The sequence below is a fragment of the Cyprinus carpio genome, chromosome B12 (assembly GCF_018340385.1).
Source record: "Cyprinus carpio isolate SPL01 chromosome B12, ASM1834038v1, whole genome shotgun sequence".
In the NCBI taxonomy this organism is placed as follows: Eukaryota; Metazoa; Chordata; class Actinopteri; order Cypriniformes; family Cyprinidae; genus Cyprinus; species Cyprinus carpio.
Window position 1 is genome coordinate 4,704,273 of NC_056608.1, and position 24,123 is coordinate 4,728,395.

The 24,123-nt window shown below is 36.8% G+C and overlaps 1 pseudogene; it reads right to left on the minus strand.

The window, feature by feature from the left end:
* Window positions 1–24,123, minus strand: LOC122139029 (annotated as a pseudogene).

Sequence of the window (24,123 nt, forward strand, 5' to 3'; positions counted from 1 at the left end):
TTAATCTCGTAAGAAACCGTGCGGTTTGATGATCTGGTACGTGATTCATTTTAATATTTCAGTGATAAGCCTTGGGAGGAAAAATTCAAAAAAGCATTGTTAGTTTCCCTTGACAATATATGTTTTTTATTTTTTATTTTTATTTTTTTAAAAGGAAATGTAACTACTTTTATTCAGAAAGACTGCTCTATACTTTCTACTTATCACACAATTGAATTCCGAAAAAAAAAAAAAAAGTTACCAACATTTTCTTTAAAAAACGTAAAGACAGCATATTTCGAATGATATCACACAAAATTAAAATTACATTTTTTTACTATGTATTTCAAACAGAATTTTAACAAATAAAATTTTTTTTCTTGTAATAATATTACACAGTATCATTTCTTTCACTGTTTTTTTTTTAACAAATAAAATGTAGCCTTGGTTAGTATCTTCTTAGAAGAAAAAAAATAAATAAAATCATAACTCCAGAACATTTGAATGGAAGTATATACTGTATATCTCTAATGACCAAAATATATTTTTGTATAAGTATTTGCAAATTTCAGTATCATTGAGATGCTGAAGTGAATTTTAATTTTAATTAAAAATGGTATTATAATCTTCTTTAATAGTGTTGAATTAGCTGTTATTTTTATATTTTGTTTTCATTTTAATTTTAATTAAAGGTTTAGTAAGGTTTAGTTTTTATTTTGATTTCAATTTAAGTTAAATTAGTACATCAATTTAAGCTAAATGAAAATGAGACATGTATACGACACACACACACACACACACACACACACACACACACACACACACACACACACACACCACACCCCACACACACACACACACACACAAACAGTTACAGTTGACTATAACAATTCAGAAAAGAAACACTCACTTTTATGATTCAGTAAACTGCAAAATAATCTGGCCTACACATTCTATCTCAGAATTAAGATGGGTTTGTTGGCTATGAATAGAAAAATCTGCACCCAGTGGCTGTAGTACCTGCTCTCCTCTGTAGATGACGTACTCCGCCAGAGCGAGACCGTTGACACTGGGCCGGCCAGTGACTGAGTGGTGTCTCCTGGTGGCGAGAGTGGGCCATCTTCATCGCGCTGAACTGCAGGAAAGACTTCCCCAAAGTCACATCGACAGACACAGAAGATGCCTGGGCAGGAGGTCAAGAAAGAGCGAAGAAATGGAGAGCAATGGGAGCACTTTAGAAAGGCAAATAGGAAATCAATTTCTCTTCAAGGTTTTTGGAAAATAACACAACACAAGCAACACTCTGCTGACAAAACACATTGTGGTTGGGAAACGTGAAGCCATGTTTAACGAGAGCCTGCTCCGTGCGCTGTAACGGGATCTCATCTCACCTCTGACCACATGTAGCACGACCTGTCCTTGTGAAGAGGGCACCCCGTTTCCTCATCCTATTCCATTAAAACGTACTGGTTGCTGTTGGAAGAGTTTTCCCGAAGTAGATCAAGCACCCGAACATTCCCATAGTACGCATGCCTCTCGTCGAAGCCTTGTGAATGGATGGGCGTTATGAAACGGTGACCTGGGGAGAAAAGCATAGGAATCAAAGCATTTTTTTTTTGTATTCACATCCTGCCCAAACCATGTGCAGTTTGATGGCAATGAAAACAAAATAGTGAATGTCCAGTGGTGGTGAACATTGCACCCTATTTTTTAGCAGCTAAAACGGGGTTTCTATTTTTGCTTGGGTTGTGTCAGTAGGAAATTACCAGTTTTAATTTCCAAACATTCATTTTGCCGATACCAGATTAAAAAAAAATCAGACCAACAATTACTCAAAGAAAAACTAACTTTCTACAGTAGAATTATTTATTTCTTACAATTAATGTCTACCAAGAATCGGATATTTTATTTACGCTTCTGTCTATTACCGGTGAAGTCCAGCAGAGACTGGTTTGCTGTCAGGATCAACTTTATGCAAAATAAAAACAATTGTGTGATTTTCTGATGTTTTATATGAGGAGACAACTATAGAATGTAATTTATGCACTGAGGAAAATGCACCATTAAACAGCATCTGTCAATGCACAAAAACAAAGCATGCAGCATTAAACAGTATGCTTGTGTGCATCGCTTAACATGACAAATTCTCATGTTTAGGATAAACTTGGGTTGTGCACTTTTCCGGAGCAGCTCACTCTGCGTTCTTTTGCTGCATTTGCAGATGCATTTTGTCCACATGAATGTTATTTATTACTGTTGACATGACTGTGTGATGTTTTCTGTGCAAAGTGGGAATTTGTTGTCAAATAATATATTACTGATTTTTTTTCTATTGGTTTCCTGTTTTCCTAGGCCTAATCAGAATAGCAGTGAATGAATTGAAACAAATGCCTTTGGTTCACCACCTGCATGGAAGAGCATGCGTTCATTGGAATGGTTGTGGTTTTCCTCAGAAACTTCCTTTCTGCGGATGGGTGTATCTCTCCCACAGCTTCTTGTTGCACACCTTCTGGATCTGAGCAAAAGAAAATATACCACTTTTAATTTAACATTAACTAATGCTAATTTATAAAACTTGTATTTGTAGGTAAAATTTAAATGAATCTAGATCAAGGGTGTAATAGTATTTGTTCATTGTTAGTCAGTGATGTCAATGCATTAATTAATAATAAAATAAATTATGAAATGTTACTATAGATTTTCTTGTACATGTCTTCAGATGTGGTCACATTTACTGTTATTTAATGAATTTTCACAAAGCAAAATCCAGCCATTTCAAGTTTTTCACTGATTTACGCGATCATCCCAAAGAAAGCTGAACTGTGAACTGAACAAACTAAAAAAATTATATTCACTAAAAAAATTATACATTTACTTGTATGCATTTAGCAGCTTTTATCCAAAATGAATTGCATTGCATTGAATGTATACATTTTCCGTTCGTTTTTGGGAGGCGTGGACCCTTGACCATGGCATTGCTAGTGACATGCTCTACTTTGAGCTACAGGAAAATAAATTCAACCTGTTGGAAACCCTGGAATTAATGCAATGTGAAAAGAGACCTGCAGTGGCAGGGGGAACAGTGTGGAAACAAGAGCTACTAAACTGTAAAAATAGCTTAATAGGAAAAAAGAACAAATAAAATATGAAGTGAGGCATTCAGATCTTTTACCTTCACAATGTTGTATCTATTGTTGAAAACCCCACCCATGACCGCCCGTCCCTGTGTTCCCTTATCGTACTCTGCATCTGCTCAGATACCGCGAAACAGAAGACCCAAGAGAACCCTCAATAATGTGTTTCAATAATTAGCTTCACGTGGTGCTGGCTGTCTGTGTGGCTTTTTATAAGCCACTTGAACATGTACATCCATTACTAGATTCTCCTGGAACACTCCTAGATAACACATGACTGTGATTATTTTAAAATCTCTAGGGGCTCAGACAGATGACACACAAGGAGAAAACTGATAAACACATGAAACATGAAAGCCTCTCTACCTCCTCCTCAACCGACTGAAACTCCTTGTCGTCTGGAGAGAGGTCTATCAGTATTGATCCACTGCTGAGTGCGTGTTCAGGGGTCCAAGTAAAGGTTTAAACCTGTGAAGGGGATGTAAACATTTAAGAGCAAACTAATCTGCAAAACACAAGCTTCAGCTTGATTCGATAAAAAGTCATATTTTGAGAAATCAAAAGCAAGAATTACATTTTTTTAGTTTTTGTACAATTAGTTGGTATTAGAGAGCTGCCAATCAACTTTTCATTCGCATATTATGCCAGTTAATTAATTAAACTAACTGGAATCAGATACATTAATATTAGCTGAAAAAATTAATGCAGAGTAAGAAATGTGCAGCATGAAAAAAACATCACATTTAATTTGAATGCTTAGAGGGAGGGTGGGAAATTACAAAGTAAATGAATTTTGTTGTTTAAAAACTTTTTAACATTATAGCGTTATTTATCTATGTTATTGAAGTCCATTTACACCAATGAATAAAAAAAAAAAAAGTTAATTGCAACTTTTTATCTCACAATTATTATAAGTATTATATCTTGCAATACCGACTTTTTTTCTCAGAATTGCGTGATTTAAACTCGCAGTTCTGAGTTTTTTCTCAGAATTGCGAGTAAATGTCAGAACTGTGAGATACAAATTCACAATTTTGAGAAAGTAAAAATTGTGATTTGAACCAAAAATACTTTTTTTCAGAATTGTGAGACTGCTAATTTTTCTCAGAATTGCAATTCTGTCTTTGTAACATGCAATTGCAAGGTAGAAAGTCAGAACTCTTTGTCAGAAAATAGTTTTTTTTTTCCTCAGGAATTGGACTTTGTGCTCAGAATTGCAAGATATAAACTTCATGATTTTGACTTTATAACTCACAATTGTGGGTTTGTATCACGCAATTCTGAGAAAGAAAAAGTCTGAAATGTGAATTTATATCTCAATTTTGACTATTTCTCCACAACTACAAGTTTATATCTTGCAATTCTTAGAACATGAAGTCAGAACTGTGAGTTTATATCGTGCAGTTCTGAGAGAAAAAAAAAGTCAGAATTGTGAGATAAAAAGTCACAATAACCTTTTTTTTTTTTTCTATTCAGTGCAGGAAACAAGCTTTACATGCTAAGTAGACCTCAGATAAATAAAAGAACTTTAAGAAATGTAGAATATGACCCCTTTAATAAAAAGCAGCTTGTACTGAGAAAAAAAAAATCCAACGTTAAGCAGAGATCTTAGAGGAGACAAGCTCAAAGTGATCCTTAAACCCGGTCTCTAATTAAGGATTCTCTCAAATGGATGAAAGTAGAAGCAGCTCTTACTCTGAGGTCCACTAATAAGTCTTTCCACTCCTTTGATGATCTTGTGTCTGTGACCATGGCTGCGGTGATGCCAATCTCCTTCCAGCTCTTTGTGGCCCATTCCACTGGGGCGTCAGGGGTTATCCTATTAACTTTTTTAGACTCATATTAATATCACACCTCTAGGCTTGCTGTGACTGTGTATTACTCCCACTGATCAAATGAGGATTCCTCTACAGCCGAGTTCCTCTAGCAGAATCTCAGCATTTCCAGACAGCCTGCTAAACACTTGTCCCTGGAAGTAGATTTGGCATAAATTTGCGCGATAATAACAGCGTGCTTGCCCAGCCCTATATATATATATATATATATAGTACTTTCTTCATTTATTATTGAATTAAATTTTTTTTTTTAAAAGCTACTGAAATGAGTTCAGTCCAAAAAAGCAGTAAGTGTTTTTCTCCCTTTTCTTTGGGTTGTTTTATATGATCAACATTAATGACAGACAGCAGCAGGTTTACTAGATTTTTTTTTTTTTTTTTTAAAAATTTTTTTTTTTCGAGTGGGACCTGTTTGGGCAAAATTCAGCTTTTTAATCATTGTTACAAATTTGAATCCTATATTATGTGTTCGAACAGTGTGTGTACACTAATAACTCTCCGTCTAAAGAAATATTTCTCCATAAATCGCACAACAGGTGGCTGGCATCCCAAAATTTAGCTATCACTAGCCTAATATAATAGCTTAAAATAAGAATAGTAATTTCCCCCAATGAAATGACAACATTACAAGTGTAACTGGCGGATGTTCAGAGTTTGACACTGTGAATAAGTTTTTGCTTCAACTCAAAATCCCTTCTTTTTTTTTTTATTTATGTGGCCAGGAAGCAAAACTATGGCTCCTGATTAATTATATTAATGATAACTTCGTCGAATGATTGATTTATCTTCTTCCATATATACAATTAAAACCTATACAGTTAGCTACTTTTAGGTACTACTATTTTATCAAATACAGTATCTTACTGTAGTGAGTCGCTTTCAGCTTTGTGAGACAAAAAGCTTTCAAAGAAAAAATCTCTCAAACCACAACACCATCACCTACAACACCATAACAAGGCACAGCCTTGAGCAGGCGGCCCGAACTAACTGCTCCCGAGCGCAGCCATATATATCGCTCGCCACTGCTCAGTGTGTGTTCACAGTGTGTGTGTTTGTTCACTGCTCTGTGTGTGTGCCGCCGGATGGAGTTAAATGGAAGCACGAATTCTGAGTATGGGTCACCATACTTGGCTGAATGTCGCTTCACTTTCACTTTTTCACTTTCACTTTTTTTTTTTTTTTTTTTTCCTTTCCCAAATCTGGGTGCAGTCTGTTGTAGTCATCAGGCCTTGGTCAAAAACATAAAGAGCATTTTACCATTCTACTGAGAAAAATTGTCATAAAGGTCTTCAAGGTAACCCATCAAAATAAATGCTGCATTACTAATGTATTGCTAGTACTACTACTATTAGAGATACTTTTTGTTTATTATAAATTCAATGAAATCGCAATAAACATGGAATCAGTAAAAATTAATGGTCAAAGGCAGAGAATTGGGTGATAAATAAAGGAAAACTGAAAAAAAAAAGTATTTTATAGAGCCTTAAAATTAATTTTTTTGTTAAACTTATTTTTTATTACATACTGTAAAATAAAAGCTATAGACGACACCAAGATGCCAGGACTTTTTGACGAAAGTGTGATTTGATAAAAAATTATAACCCGCAAAAAGAAAGCAAAGGAATTTGGAAAATAGAAAACAAGATAAAAGCAGGATATTCAGATTCACGCATAGGGCGCGCGTACATTTCATGAGTCCCTTTATCTATGTTGTGAACCTATCGTCTAGGCCTACAACTATAGCAACTGGGGCCTCATCTAGACTCCGGACTCAGAACAAACTTGGATCTCTCAACTGTAGCAAAAGAGCAGTGGGAAGACAGAGAGAGTACGGGGCCGAGGCTGCTGGCTCTGTCAAACCTATCTCGCAGGGCATAATGCTCGAATCCCAGGTTGTGAAGGAACTAGCATGATACTAAACAACTCTAGACAGCTAGTCCTAGAAAAATAAAGCATCAGGTTAAAGAAAACTTTCAGCAGTCATATATTCAATGCATGCTACATGCAAAATTACACTAATCTTGAATAAACCCACAAAAAACCTCCTCTAAGTTTCATCTCTATGCCCACGAGGGGGGTCCCCTCCACTCTAAAAAAAAAGAAACAGCTCCAGAAGGCGGTGAGTAAGTGTTTAGCTCAGGAAAGGTCCCGGTACTGGCCATCCATACTGGAGTTTGAAGAGAGCTTGATGTAGGACTGGATTTGAGAGTCGATGGGTACCACAGACGCAGGAGGAGGGACGCTGATAACCTGGGGTTTATAGCACACCGGCAGCCCTGAGGGGGGGCATGGCTGCTGTGAGGAGAGAGGTCTCGACATCATCCGGCGCTGCAAAGACAGGCAGAGCAGCGTTCAGAAAGTCTGATGTAAGTAATGACCAACTATCTTTCTTGAGAAAGACAAAGCCCACATACTTAGTCACACTAGTTACTCAGTCACATACTCAAGCTCACATAGAGCTGTGAGTTCAGGAACAACAACACAAATAAGAAAATATTCATGACACACAAAACCAGTGAGAAGCATATTTCAAACAAGCAAGCTGTTGGCATGCATCCATGGATAAAGGGATAGTTCACCTAAAAAATAAAGAGTCTGTCATCTTCAAAAACTGTGACCCAACTCTCTTGCGACTTAAGGCCTAATAAGAAAAAAAAAAAAAGTGAAATGTGGTAACTTGTTAAATAATTAAATATGATAATGCTCTAAGTGTATAAAATTGATTTACATTTATTTCTATCTAAATGTTTAACATTTACATGAATTTAATATATAAATTATAAAAATTTCTAAAAAGCACTAAAACCAATCCATTATCACAAGCCCTTGGAATATGCATAACGCAATTATCCACTATTTTACTAATTCAATTATGTCTTAATGAAAATGACTTTATGTGCAATGCAAATTTCTGTATATACAACTTCTTTTTAAATGATATCCTAGGCATAGAAATTGCTCTGTTGTTAATTTTAGCGGCACTTTAATGTGATAGTAAGTGCCAACGTGAGTATGCAAAAATGTCAATGTTAACAGCTTAGTTGGGAGAAAATTTTTTCAGGTTGAATTAATTTACATAGTAATTTGTAGTAAGTCAAGTAATATAAAAATGTGGGTATTTCCGATTTATTAAAACACACTGAAAAGCCAATTGTTGGGTACTGAATTTAATGCTGTATTACTGATAAATGCCTATTATAATTAATTTCTTGGCATTTTATTTTATTTTTAGTAAAAAATAAGTACAAATTTAAGGTTAAAATAATCCTTTTATATAATGTTGAAAAAGCGAAGAGATGGAAAATGTTGCAGCTTTTCTGCGATGCTCCTTTCTGTTTTTTACAGGACGAAAGGTGTTGGATTGCGCATAAGGTCAAGTCAAATGATGGACATTTGCAACGTTTTTGGTTGATCGTTATTGAAAATCGGCTATTAATCTTCTCCATGGGATGCAAACAGGTCACCAGTAATTTTTTTCCACTGGCCGATGTGCAAGGGCACAAATCTAGTATTTCAAGGGCTAATTGTGTGCATGTAATGTACAGGTAGGCCTCCTCAAGCACGGTAAAGGGTGCATAGCATCAATCAACTAAAGACAATAAGACATGATATAATTACGCAACCACAGGTAACGAGATCATTCGCTTCGGCATAGGTATGAATTAAGCCCGAGGTTTTGGATCATGTACTGGGCAGATTGTGCTAGAAAAATACAAGGAAAACTGGAATAGTAGGTAAGCTCGGAAGGCAAAAGAAGGATAAAGCCTTCTTCCCCCACCGGAGGGTGACTATGTCCAGTAAGCACACACAAGAGAGTGGTAATAACGTCAGCGAAGGTTCCAGCACCGGCGACTGGCCTTCCCTGGTTTGCGTGAGCGGGGGGTGGTCAGCTCCTCGTGGAGCTAGGAAAGGTCAGCATAGCTGGGCGACAACTAGGTCCTGGCCTTCTCTGCGACCGCGTCAAAATCGTGCAAAGGGGGGAGTTAGTGAAACGCCCGACGTATTAGATCCTGTCGGCATTGACTGCAGTGCGGTTGTAGAGCTTAGAATGATGCAAAGCTGGCTACATCTGCTACGATGAATGCTAATGAAACGACATGGAGCTGGCGTGCCTGGCTCATCAGGTTAGGTGTCTCTTTTCAAGCTGTTTAACGTGGAGAATGGATCGGTCCGCTACAATGAATATGGACTATGTGAGGCGTTCCAGAAGGACAGGCTGGACCTTTTCACCTTGGTCAACCGTTCCTTATTCCCCTCAGAAGGGTTTATTATGAAATATGATGAGGTGTGACACCTGCAGGCAATTTTGTTTTTGAAAATCCCCCAAAAAAAATAAAAGAAACACCCGTGTCACATTCGTGTGTAAGAGCGGCTTTCAGTGAGCTTCGTTCCTGTGATTGGTGCCACATTCTAGCAGCACAAATGAGCGCTGATGAAGACTGTTCAGTGAAATTTTTGCATGAGTCCCTCAGCCATGGTAGCTATTTGTAATAACAGTTGTAATAAACCACATCATCTATGGATTTTGATGGTGGCTATTTTTTGTGTCAGTTTTGGTATGTTTGTCTCAGGTTTCACATGTATGAGTAAAACTTTCCCAAACAAGACTTTCGTGATACATTATATTATAAAAATCATTTAAACAGAAAAAAAATGATAGTCGCGCTGGCTTTAAACGCTTATATTTTGGACAAGCAGCTAAAAAATCATCAAGTAAGAAATGCATAATAAATGTAAGGATTACACAACATGGCTGTTGAAATTCTTTGATAAAAAATAGGAACTCTTTGACATTTCACAAGATGTGAAATTATTTCTTGGGCAGGGTCTGTCGGACGGCAGCGATGTTGTTTATTGTAGATTTCCTGCGTAAAAAGTATTTCAGTTAATTAAAATTGCAGAAAGGGTCGCTTACCAAAGCCTACAAACAGCAACATAATCAAAACCAGCACAAAGAACTGATCATGGGGACAAAGCAAATATTTCTCTGAAAAAACATGCATTGGGGATGAAAAATCACAAACCAATTTTCCCCCGTCAGTATGGGTGCATCTATGTCTTGAATAATCGTCTCCCCAGTTGAGTTAGAGCGGTCGTTATGGCCGGGCCGTAGGCGGAATAGGCCGCATAGCGTGAAGGCAATAATGCACACCAGATTTGTTGAACTTCTGCTTTGAGTGTATTTGGCACCAGACCAGTTACCAACTGCAATTTTGTACCAGTTCACTAGGATATAATGTGTGCCGACAGTGCTTGTGGCAGTGTTCGTTAATATACAATTTGTAAACTATGCACTTTTAGTATTACTACACAACAAGCATGTTAGCACGACCTTAATAACCATTTTAGCATTATGACCTAGACATCACAAGTAATTAACTGTTGATATAAAATGCAAAGATTCTTTTTTAAGAAAGTGACCACAATGAAATTTCAACACAAAGCCACAATAAAACAACATTTTTATAAAACAAATGTTGACACATATTGGTCCATGCACTTTAAAACCAATGAGCTCAAAACCAAAAAGCACAACAACAAAAATAAACGAGATTACTTTAATATCAGGGCAAACTCTGTTGCTGATAGAAAACAATTAATTTTAACATTCCCTTTACGAGGTGGTTTTTGTGGAGTAAGGGAGATGTTTTTTTTTTCCCGTCAATGTATATAGTATGTAACGTTTTTATCATGGCATGTAATGGGACATGGAGCATCACTGGAGCTGGGGTCACAGCGACGTCCCGTAAAAGCAACGAATGACCAGTGATTCTAAGCATTATTGCAAGCATTTTTTGAGCCCGCGGAATGAGACCCCCGTTTCTCTTATCTACCTGATGCGTATCACAGGTACTTTTTGCTGTTGCCCCGTAGCCTGTTGCCCCGTGTGATATGCTTCAGATATGCTCTACGCCAGTACGAGATTATTATAGCGTGGCATGCTAACAGGTATCGGGGGGGGAAAAACCCATAAAAATCATAATAACAAACAGGCCGACCCACAACAGAAACAGAAAAAGATGCCTGTATTTAAAGATAGGAAATATAATTTCATATTTTACTCTTACTGTGAACACTTGTGCTCGTTAAGACTTCTTAGTGCAACGCTTAAGGATGTTTTTTTTTTCTTTCTACATGTTATCGTTAAGGGTATGGGTTTTCTAATTTATATTTTATCATTTAAAGAAGAAAACCAATCCCGATGTACTTATTTTGACATTTTAAAAGGCTTCATAACTATAGAAAAGTAACTAAACAGTTTTTTAGTTAGAGTGTTTTCCAGCCTTGGTTTATTTTCATATAAAAAAACAGAGGCATGCAGTTGGGCAATTCAAACAATAGTATAACACATCAGGATCAAAGTAAATTGTGATAAATTCGTGATTGCCTGCATGAATCTGCACTTAATTAAATTTCAAGGGGACTATACTCGCGACAGTTTATGCAGCCTAGCCCCTGTCTTAACTAAGTATAAGTAGGTATTTAAGAAAGGTTTCCTCTAGCATTCAGGTGTTTTTTTCTCAACTGCTATACCATTGTTAGCCAGTGTGACAATGAAAGCATCAATACTCTGTACGCCACCTTACAAGTTACTATATGACAACCAACCTAAACCTGCCAGGTGCAAGCGGTGTGGAGTGCCCGCAAGCGTCCCGCCCTCATGCGTGTTGCTCTCGGACATTGTCCACGCCACACGTTCCTCTTCGTATGCACAGGACTCTTTTGACACAGCTTTTTAACTGCTAGGTACCTGAGATGGACGCGCTTTCTTGGTGGCGGTACCAGCCAGTGCTGCGTTCACACCATCCTGAGCAGATCCTGAATGTCTGTGTCTTGCTAGTGTCTCTCGCGGTCCTTCAATCACCACGTTCGCGAGAGGGGTGTTTCGCATCCCCCCCACCCCCGAGTCTTTCTTTTTGGTCGAGGTTCCAAGCACCATGCATAAATATATCAAAAGAGGTTATTTTCAGTTATACGTGGTAGTGAACATCGGCGTCTGTAACAAAAGGTCCGGGCTGTGCTAGTTCGATAATGTTAGGTGCATTAAAATAATTTATATTTAGAAAACTGGAACAAGATGTGGATTTGGGCCATCAGGATTGCCGATGAGTATCTCCTCGGGATGAGACCTGAAGCAGCAGTTTTGCCAGATTCTCAGATATTTTGCCCTTAGGCGGGCCCCATTCAATGAAGGGGGGGGGTGAACTGTCCACATGTCGGGGGGGGCGGGGTGGGGGGGGGGGGGGGGGCCACGTTAACCCGGAGGCAGTCCCATAAACGCAACACCATGAAGGCACATGAGCTCAGCCAACCTCAAAATGCGTCTATAAGAACAGTCATTGTGCAAGAGAGACAGGCCACTTAGTGTCACCACAAGAGACAGTTTTACATTAAAACACCAATATGAAAACGATGCAGCTTTTTGGCTTTTGTTTGAAGACAGTGTTTCTTAAAGAATTAAAGGCAATGCTATTTTTTGAACATAATTTTCCATTTTGACTATATTGTTTTTTTTGAAATCCCTTTGCAGATTATTTTAATACTTTAATACCATCTTGTCGTATTTATAGAATAAACTTGTTCATTAAAAAAATTTCAATTATAATATCTTATCAATTTCACATGAGTAAGAGACCATGTCATGGTCTATATTGGGGTCTACATACAATGTATCTCTTTTTATGTATGAAGTTACTCTTATTTATTCATTTAAATTCCAGACCATTGTTTGGAGCTCAAACCTGCATAACTTAGAAATTTAACAAATGAATGAATCCAATTTAATAACAGGAAAATACAATAACGGATTAAATACTTGAGAAAATAACCGTAAAAATAAAAGTTAAAACATAAATACAAAAAAAAAGAGAATGAATGACACCATAATAAATTTAATTAAAATTTTATCAAGCCATCTCTCCCTTCCATTATTTATGTTCCTATTATATTACATTATTTCCTTTATTTATAATTTTTTTTGCAGTGTTTGTGGCCCTACATACCAGAGTCAAGCGTTCTAGTGACACTGCAGCTAATTGCATATAGTAAGATGCTTTCTATTTATTGTTTTTGGTGTATCTTTTGGGGGAGTAAACACGACTCTATCTCACGATTCAGAAAAAAAATTCAACATTGTGTAAAAATATCATGTTTTTTGTCTGCTGGCGAGTTGCAGACCGTGCACACATTCTCATTTCCCTTTTGCCGTGTCCTTTGGATCTCTATTCCTTGTTGACGAATCTCACAGCCCTTGTCTTTAAAGCCGTGTACATCGGCTGTCCGTGCCTGCAGCATTGATACTCCACCACAAGCCACACAGCGAAGTGGCAGAGGTGTTGACTGCCTTCCCGTCAACATCTCACATTCACCGTCCGAAGAGTACAGAGCTTTCTACATGGAAAGGTGAAGAACAAGTGTCAGCTCTAAGCAGAGGAGAATTCTGGTATAAAAACAGCTTCATAATGATTTCACAACTACATGGGATGAAAAAAAAAAAAAAAAAACACGTTTTGGTGTATTTTTTATAATGATAGTCCTTACGCTTCACGACTTCCCACTTCTCCTTGATTTGGATGCTTCTACAAGCAGCTACCTGTCATTAATTCTGAGTTTGCCCTGTGCATGCGGGATACCCGTCTAGGAATCAAAATTATTTTCTATAACTGCAAAGTCATGACACTTTGGCACTTGTGGTTTTACAACTCCGGTTTTTGACTAAAACTAGATGAGGCGAACTGTAAAAAATGTATTTTATTGTAGCATGTTGAATTTAAAGAAGCCCCCTGCAGATCTAAAAGATTTCATTGTTTGTATTGAACTTCAAGGATATGATATATTTTATTGTCGATAAAAAAAGAAATGTCCCTTATTATTTTAGGAAGGGGTCTTTAAATTATGAGGGTATTTTTTCTTGTTTTGAAATTCCAAAAGAAGAATGTCACAGGTTTTGAAGAGGGACATTGAGGGTGAGGTAATTTTTGTGAGATCTGGAAGTAAACGTCAACCATTTGCATTATCCCTCGTGAGTAATCTTTCAACCATTGGTCGAGCTGGGATGGTGAGAAGCCGCTGAGGGAGGTTATGAGGCGGTGTCCCATCACACACTCAGGATCTTCCGAAGACAGGGTCCTGCAGATTGGCCTAGGTGAGTCCGCGCGAGTTGAGCGCTGTCTGACGCCAGGGTGATCTAAGCCAAGAGCCTCCGCGTGATCCACCTGCACATAACAACAACACCAAAGACCTGAAACATCTGCAGGAAATCGTTTGCAAAATTTAGGCGGAGGTAAACAAGGAATCAGCAGCTGTGGTTGCCAGAGAAAGGGGACTAATTACAGTAAAAAATACGGAAGCAACAGTTTAAAAGTAATTTTACTTACGTATTGTAACTTGCATTTTCAGTAAAACAGTATGGTATATTTTATTAACTGATATATAATGTTAATATACCAACCAACTGAAGTACACAAAATCAATTTTAGTACTTTTACGCTGAGGACGCACCATAAAATCACACGTAGTAATGAGGAAAGCGCACATGCGAATGAACGAGAAACTAAAACATTTCATGAAAAAGCGTGTTGTAGTTTATCAACATAAAGATGTAACCACAAAACCCCAAAATGTACATAACTGATAAGAACTGATAAACTAGCTTCAAATGGGAAAAAACATCAAATGTGTAAGGTCACATTGGAATTCTTGGAGATATTTTTTTTACACTTCCAAAAACTGCGCAGGCTACATTTTAGCAGTATTTTACTGTAACATTACGAGTGACTTATTATTTATAGAAGGAATGAGGTACTGTTCAATATCAATTTAACAGGTAATTTTACTGTAGTAGGACAGTTTTTACAGTTCTTACTCCGTGGTAAAAATTAAAAACATTTTTTTGATGCCAAAGTACCAGTCAATAACTATCAACTGTGAGGACACATCAAAATAATTTTTTAGTGGTGTGGTATGTTGCGGAGGAAGGGACGGGACGGTGTCCCTGAGGTGACACAATAATATGAGGCTAAACGCAAGTGAAGATGACATTAATGAGGGTCTCACAATGGCAACAAGAAAAAGATGAAACAGCTTTGCAATTTGGGGCTACAAATAACAATTGCACGAAGTAGGGTGACTCTAGTCGGCTAGATATATGAAAAATAAAGATAACCCTAGCAATTGAGTACTTTATGTGTAGGAGCAGCCAAACTGGTGTATGACTTAATGTCTAGCTATGTTATGGAAACGAACTTGACTTAATTGGTACAGACTCACCTTACATCAGGGTTTAAATTATTACTGGAAGTAAAAGACCAGCTAAAGAGACAGGACTTAAAGTATATACTGAAATTTGAATTTGATTGTGCTACAAGTCAAACTAGTCATATTAACATAAGGTAGCCCTGAGTCACTTTAAATTTCTTGTGCAATTTAAAGACACGAATATTATTCAAAGAGTCAAATACAAATACACATCACTGGAGGGGTGTAGCATATAAGAGATGCCCCTATTATGGGTAATGAAAGGTTCATATTATTGGTGTTTGGAGTCCCCAAACACAGATTGACATGGCATTCTGGTCAAAAAACACTTTTCATTGTCTTATTAATTGCATTTTTTTTACCTTACTATGCTCAAACGACTCCCAACGATATCGCTCAATGATTTAATTTTGTCAAACGCGTCCTTCAGGTTATCGTTTGTGGAGCGCAGTGCTTGCTTTGTTTTTACAGCGTGAAAACCGCTATTTTTTTTTCCGCTCCAACAAAGCGGCACCTAATGGCAAAGAATGATTTACATTTTTATTCAGGACCAACATAAAGACCAACAAGTTGCGGCCAATCCTGCAATGTTCATTTTGATGTCCAACATGAAATGGCCTTGGATTCGCTTTAAAAAGACTCATTTCAATGATTCAAGGCGACTCTTTCTGATAAATCAGAGACAATAACTTTATACACAGTGCACTTTCAGATTTAAAAACTTTGCAGGATGTTTTCATTCACAAAAAGTAATTTCCAAAAATCGATAATTGGGGCACCTTAAAACATTTTAGGCTTCATGAATAAGAAATGTGTGGTGTGGCCAAATGTACTCGTACTCCAAATCAAGGTTGAATTATAAATTTTGTTTTTCAAGTGATATACTGTCAGTAAATACGTTAATAATTTGAACTATACTTGAGCATGGAATAAATTTAGTGTTAAGATCACTTTTGTACCAGGGTGGATAGTCAACAAGGATGTGCCTTGGGAAGTCACTGATTAATTGTCTATGGTGAACACTTATTACAAAACTGAATGGTACAATTTTAATTTCATGTTCCGTCACAGTATTTTAATTGATGTATTTTACATTCCTGAAGACCCTTACTAGAGGCAGAGCAAAATGAATGGGATATGACAACATTCGGTGATGCCTATGTATCAAAATTGGATTTGTTTAACTGCAAGCTGTGAAAAAACTCACTACAAACCTTCGCCTCGTTTTTCAAACCACACCCTCGCTGATTGTCATTGTGTGTTTACTCCAGCGTCAAGATGCAGGAGGTGTGAGGACGTCTGTGGGAAGACAGAGGTCGCAGAAGTCCTTACTGCAATAGGATCCTGCACAAAGTCATGTGTTAATAAACCCTTTGACACATCGTTCCTGACTGACTCCCGTCTTTATTCTTTCTCATTGACGCTGGCACCTGTTCCGACCTTTCCTGAGCAGGCAATTCACAGGTTTTTTTTTCCCCCCCCCCTTTTTTCCTCATTTTGGAATAGGGCGACGTGGAGACACAATTCGATCAAAGACAATCAGAGGATCCTCTTTTATTTTAGTCACAATTCCTATTCAAGTCCTATAACCGATAATGAGACCAAAAAGTGTTCTTTGGATGCTGCTTGGATGATTCAAGATGTAGTATTGCACATGTGGTGCAGGATATAAACAATTTAAACGCCTGAAATGTGACGCATAATAGGATTGTAGTTTAGAAGCGGGAAATATGCTTTTTTTACAGTTAATGTTTTGAGCCGTTTACAATCAGACGTTTGGCCCACCCTGTGTCGCTAAAGGAGCTGAAAATTCTCTAAACTGAAAAGGTTACTGGTATAAACCAAGATGAAAGTTTAGACTGGTTAGTCACTGCGTTTTAATATTCTGAATTATCACTAAAAACCGTATTGTGATGTATATCTAAACTATCGTAAATACTGTCAAAGCATTAAGGCGAAGCGCACCATTCAGCGCTGGTTTCGATTGTGTGAAAATATGTGGAAGGCGCAAAAGTTTTAAAGGAAGCAAATAACATGAATTAAAATATGAATGAAGTATATGAATTTCTCTCTGAAGGTAACCTACTGTCTTGAGAAAAGTTTCAGTGGTATTTTCTTTTGCAACTTTCCTCCTCCATATAAGTGCATATAAGGGTTGAACAGCCTCTATTTCTGCCTCTTCCATAAGTGCCTACCGTGCTGTCAGAACAGTGGATTTTACAATTTCATTCAGCCTTCTAAATTGCCATTTTGGTTTCAAAATTAGCAAATGCACAGTTGTAAATTTAAGCTATTGATTGAAAAATAGGCTAATGTACATTTTAAAAATCTAAATAATTTGGATAACAATGTATCTAGAAATAATTAACAGAATAGCTAAAATAACTATAATATTATTCATCATTTTGACTCATATCTCTTACTTAAAATGGTTTTAAGTCTAGAAATTAAAATTTTTCATTTTAAAACTTTTTTGTCAAAACCTTTTTTTTTATTTTAACATGTAATACATGTTAGTAAGATAGCAATGTTTTATTGTAGTAAACCAACCAAATTTTTTGCTCATTTAAATCTGGCCATAGTTGTTAATGTCATTATTTTAATGTTTGTGTTGTTGCATTATTAAAAACATAACAAATTTTTTTGTTCAAACGGGGGTCCGTTAAAATTTTTGACTATTAAAATAGGGGTTCTCTCAAAAAAGGGGGTGGGAACTACTGCTTTAAATATAATGATATAAATAATGAAAATATTTTTGTGACTTTCCAGAAAAAAATTTTAGTTTAGTGTCAGGTGTGATTTTTTATTTTATTATATTTATTATTTTTTAGAAATGAATACTTTTATTCAGAAGAAAGGCATTATTTGATCAAAATTGAGAGTAAACACTTTTAAAAGGTATCATGGTTTCTACAAAAATATTCAGCAGCACAACTGTTTTCAGGCATTAATAATATATAAAGAAATGTTTCTGAGCAGCAAATCAGCATATTAAAATGATTTCTGAAGGATCATATGACACTGAAGGACTGGAGTAATCATGCTGAAATTAATCTTTGATCACAGGAATAAATTACATTTTAAAATACTATGCAAACAAAAAAATGCTTATTTTAAATTGTAAATATATTTTCACAATATACTACGTTTTACTACATTTTGATAAAATAAATGGCAAACTTAGTGAGCATAAGAGACTTCTAATAATTATTCATTATATGTAGCGTATTTATTAAAGAATTATATTTTTTATTAAAAAAAGCCCTTACTAGAGCTGGTTCTTGGGTTTAGAGGGTGTTTGAAGTTGATGGTCTCAAGGAGAGGTGTTTTTTAAAGCGCCGCCATGTCCGCCTCACGTGCCGCCTGCAAGCAAAGCATGACCTCTGAACTCATCTGCAACAGAGAGTGGCACCCCGTCAGTCAATGACGAACCACACAGAATGAGAGAGCTGGTCTTTGTAGCAGTCACACCTTACATGCAGGCGCTCTTTCATGCAAGGGCGGTCGGGGCCAAGACATCGAATGTGCGCTCTTGTTGTGGCAGTTGAGGAAGTTTTTGGGTCGGCGCCGTAGCTGAGCAGGAGCGACAGACCTGCCACTCTGTTTTTTGAGGCTGCCTCGTGTAAAGGTGTGAACTGCCACAGGTCCATAGCGTTGACACAAGCGCCATGCTGTGTAAAAATGAACAGATGGAGTGGAGCTATCACAAAATTCAGAACAAGACAGCAGACAAGAAAGAAAATTGTGAATAACATAAAATGGACCTTTACCTTTACAAGCAACTCAGCGACCTCAGTGTATGACCGTATGAACAGGCGTTATGGCAGGAGCCAAGATCACTGTTAACACAAGACCAAATTAATACACAGGTTTTGTGAGTACAATAATCAAGAAAGATTTCTGACTTTTGACTACACTTGCCTTTATATGAATGTTTTGGGTTCAAAGTTAAGTAAATAACTTTGGAGTCAAGGGGATATACGCATGGTTTTGAAAGTATAGCCATAATATACATATTAACATGAAAACTAACTAGCACAATCAAATTAAACCACCTAACCTCATCTGTACAAAGTTACATGAGTTTTGTTATTTTATGCACTGATATTAAAGGAATAGTTCCCCCAAAAAAATGACCATTTGCTGAAAATGTACTCCCACTCAGGCCATTCAGGATGTAGGTTTGTCTCTAGCTGGATCAGATTGGAGAAATTTGGCATTACATCACTTTGCTCACACAACAAATCCTCTGCAGTGAATGGGTTGCCGTCAGAATGAGACTCCAAACACCTGATTTTAAAAACTGTCACAATAATCCACAAGTAATTCACACCACTCCAGTCCATGAGTTTAACATCTTGTGAAGTTAAAAAAAAAGTGTTGTTTGTGAAGAAGAAAAAACAGGTAGCGTCCGGGATAAATTACTGTACGCCATGAAGTTACAAATATTTTAATGTTGGATTTGTTTCTTAAAAACACAGTTTTTCCCTCCACAAGATGTTAATCAATGGACTGGATTCGTGTAGATTGCTTGTGGATTATGGTATTGTATTTATCAACTCATTCTGACGGCACCCATTCACTACAGAGGATCCATTGGTGAGCAAGTGATGTACTGTAATGCTACATTTCTCCAAATCTGTTCAGATGAAGAAACAAACTCATCTACCTCTTGGCTTGGCTACATTTTCAAGCAAATTTCCATTTTTGGGTGAAATACTCTTAAAATTTGGGCGAAAAAAACATTGCCAGTATTATTATAATTATTCTTATGTTTAAGATAATAAATTATAAAACTATAGAAACTAAAAAGCAATCATATTAAATGCTACAAAACAACAACATTATAATGTACTGCATGAAAATAAAAATGGGCTACAACTTTTTGATAACACTTTTTGGGGAACCACTGACAACGATTATTTTGATAATCCTCTGTATATTTATTCCATTAATCATTTAATCAGATTAAAAATCTGAAAACTGATCACTCAAAAAATTATCAGTTTAATTTCAAATTGATTTCTTTTTAATCCAATATCCACCAAATACTGCTAAAATTTTAATCTTATCAGCCGCGTAAAGCGTTATGGTACTGATGCATCTGTAGTAAGGCTGTTAAGCCCACTGCAGTGTACAATACATGCACAAGCATACACTGGAGGACTGGCTTTATGCCCACAGAGCATCTTGACCTTAGACTCCCATTGTGAGTGCTTTACTGTACACTGCAAGTTGTATTAAATTTTTTTACAAACTGCATTTCTGTGCTAAGTGAAAAGAATAGAGCTTAACTTGTACGGCACACTGGAGGAGACACACATCGTAGTCTTTCAAAAATAAATGTCTTTAGCGTGCACGTCGGCTCCATGCTGCAACAACAGCTGCACTGTCTTCACACGATTATACCACACCCCCCGATTATTAACCCGCGGCCAGATGCAGAAGGCGTGGACTGAAACCAACAAACAATCCATTCACAAACACGCAATGCAAACTATTTATTCAAACCTGGACCGATTACACACGAGATGCCTGGCTACATTATATGTCTTATGTGAGTGGCTCAGCAACGTTGAGAACATTTAAATATGGTTATACATTAACAATCACTCTGTCAAACAGACATGGAGATAACATTAGCATATAGAATTCAATAGCTCACCTTCCTTCCATCACTAGCGTGACAGTTCACATTTAATGGTGTGAGGAGGCCGCTCATCAGTTTTTCTTCATTTTCCACTTCTGTATAAAAGCATTGAGCACCAAATCAATTAAAGGGAACAATGCCAGTCATGACTGTTTCATCTCTCCTGAACAATTCTGATCTTAAATTATTATTACCGTGCGCTCTCGAGGAGTTTCATCCTTTCTATAGTCACCTAGATTTAAGAAAGAATTAAATACATTAACATAAATGGAAATCTCATTTGAGCCTAAATGAAAGCAAAGTCACCTGTAAATTGCCAATTACTAGCCTTATAAACAAATAGAGAACAGGAAATGGGAATTATGGGAAAAAAGATGTGTGGCAACTAATGATTATTTTGATCTGCTGATTATTTATTTGATTATTTAAATAATCAGAGGAAAATAATATCAAAATGATTAAAGAAAAATATTAATTTTAATTAATTTAATCCATTATTTATCCACATCCTGCTCAATGTTGTCCTCCAACAATGTGGAAATTGGAAGTAATAAAAAAATATATAATGAACATATCTATGTAGGCTATGCTATAAATTATGTGTAAAAAAATGAATAAAACATACAAAAAAAAATATAAAGCACAAAACAACTGATTACTATTTTTAAGACAAAATAAAAAAGTACAGACTAAAATTTTACTGGTACAAGGCAGGGATAACAACACACATTTACTCATCTGAACATAATAATTATATCACAAACTTTGGCTGTTATTGCTCTATAAAAAACAAGTTTAAAATTTCACACATCAATTACTAACAACAAATATTCTAGAAAAATTTAGCATTTTACTGTGCTTGAACTTTGACAGAGAGTCGCTCGCTGTCAGGACAAGCTCTAATGCACACTGGAAACGAACTTGTGATTTTAACAGTTTTACAGATAAAGATACAGACATGAAATGTACATTTAAGCCTGAGGAAAACACCTCTCAATCACATGACATAGCATCTGTCAAGCTAAAAACTACATGCCATTCAGTTTGAAGCACTTAATATGACACATTCTCATGTTAAAGACAACTTGGGTGGCATATTCTTCCTGCGTCAGCTCACTTTGTGATCTCCACCATATTTTCCGATGCTTTTTGTAAATAGAAATGTGTTATTCACTACTGTAATGTGATGTAACTATGTGCACAGTGTGCAGACTTGATCACTTTTACACTATACTTTTTTTACACATCAGGTATTTCTAAGGAGTTGGGACAAAAGACCAATTTGTTTAAAATAATCCATTCAAAGGAATCATTTCTTCAACTCATGATGAAAATGAAGCACATTTTGGTTAATTTACCGTCCTTCTATCATTTCATTATCTTCAGTTGCACTGGACCCTACCAGAGAAACTCACTCACCGGTCAGCACAGCTTTGGTGGAGGGTTCAGCCAGGTCAAGCGCTGTCCTTCCGTCAGTGTTTCGGATCGTTGGCTCAGCACCATGTTGCAGCAAAACTAAAAGTGACAATCATGATTTATACAGATGCATTATACATTCAACATGCAAATGAGATCCAAGTATAATGCCCTTTTTTCATCAAAACAAGTTGAATGTATTCTGTAAACTTTTATCACTGGGAGGCTTTACCAATGCAGACGTCGAGCTTGCCCTTGATGGCAGCCTCGTGCAGCGGGGTGTAATTCCAGTTGTCTCTGGAGTTGGCATCGGCCCCGTGTTGCAGGAGGAGGTTGACGACTTCAGCGTGACCAAACGAGCAGGCGTTGTGGAGCGAGATGAGGCCACCATCATCACGAGCGTGCACGTTTGCTCCGTGCTGAAGGAGGTACTCCACCACATCTCTACGGCCAAAACCTGCCACAGAAGAGTGGGCCGTCACAGAGCCGTGGGCTTAATAGATGACTGCCTCCATTAGACACAACTTCAACATTACACTAGAGAGCTTCTTCAATATCAATCAAAAAATATCAATAAAACACCAATTATTTTTTAAAAAACAGTGTCAATGAAAACAACATAGTTGTGTTTATAACATGCCCAATGGAGTAATTACTATTACAGTTATTATCATTATGGGATGTAAGACTTATTTTCATGACGTGTCTCAACATTTTTTCAGTTTACAATCAATTAGTTCACATTATAATGTTACTGGAAACATAACATGTCCATTCTTTTTATAATAGAGAAACCCAGTCTATTTTATTATTATTTTTTTTAAAACAATAACTGTATTAATTAATTTGATAAAATATTTTGAATAATTATTTAAAAAAATGAATAACTGTATTTTTACTTAATTAATCATTTGCAAAAATTAGTCATTTAAATATGCATTAATTTAAGCCTTTGCAAAATTTCACTATACTTCAACTAAAAAAGTTATATGTAAACTATCTATAAACCATATTAGTATTTGTTAGTATTTGGTATAAAAAACATAACAGTGTCTATGCTGCATTTCACATATAAATATGTGATTTCAAGTGTACATGGTGTTCTCAGCAGCCTACTTAATTATAAATCGACAGTAATAATGAAATTACAGTAGCAATTAATTCATCTCAAAAAACCCTATATATGATCACAATTAACCTAAGCTTTTGTCTCTTTGATTAATTATTAATGATATGCAAATACAACTGTATTTGGGATAAATTATACAATGCCAGTGATACTGATGTTGATATAGATAACATCCATTCAAAGGACAGAATATGAAATAATAGAAAAATAGAATGTAAGAAAATGTTTGAACAAATTAGAATCTTGGTTTGAAAACAAAACGAATAGAACGGAGTAGGAAGGAGAGCGGGACTCACCCGCACAGCGAAGTGCAGCGGGGTGGATTTCCTCCCTGCTGTGTCCCTGCTGTTCACATTCAGCGGGCACACGAGCTTCTTCACCCGCTCCAGGTCTCCGCTCCTGCAGGCCTCGAACAGCTCCCTGGGCTCGGCGGACCTTGAGCTCTCCATCACCCCCGAGAAGCGCCGGACCGACATGGACAAGCTATGGGCGGACAGCGGGAAACGAGGAATACACACTCTCCCAAAGGCTTGACATGAAGGCCGGAATGAGGCGCAGATCTCCACAGTTAAAGCCTTTCAATAACAGCCATTGAAGAGAAGAAATAACTCGGCTCTGTGTCTTTGAGTGTCTTTGGCTGGTCCTATACAGAGCTGTGTCTCAAAACCACAGCAATGAAAACAACGAATAGAATATCGATTTCTCCTGAACGACAGCTTCGGA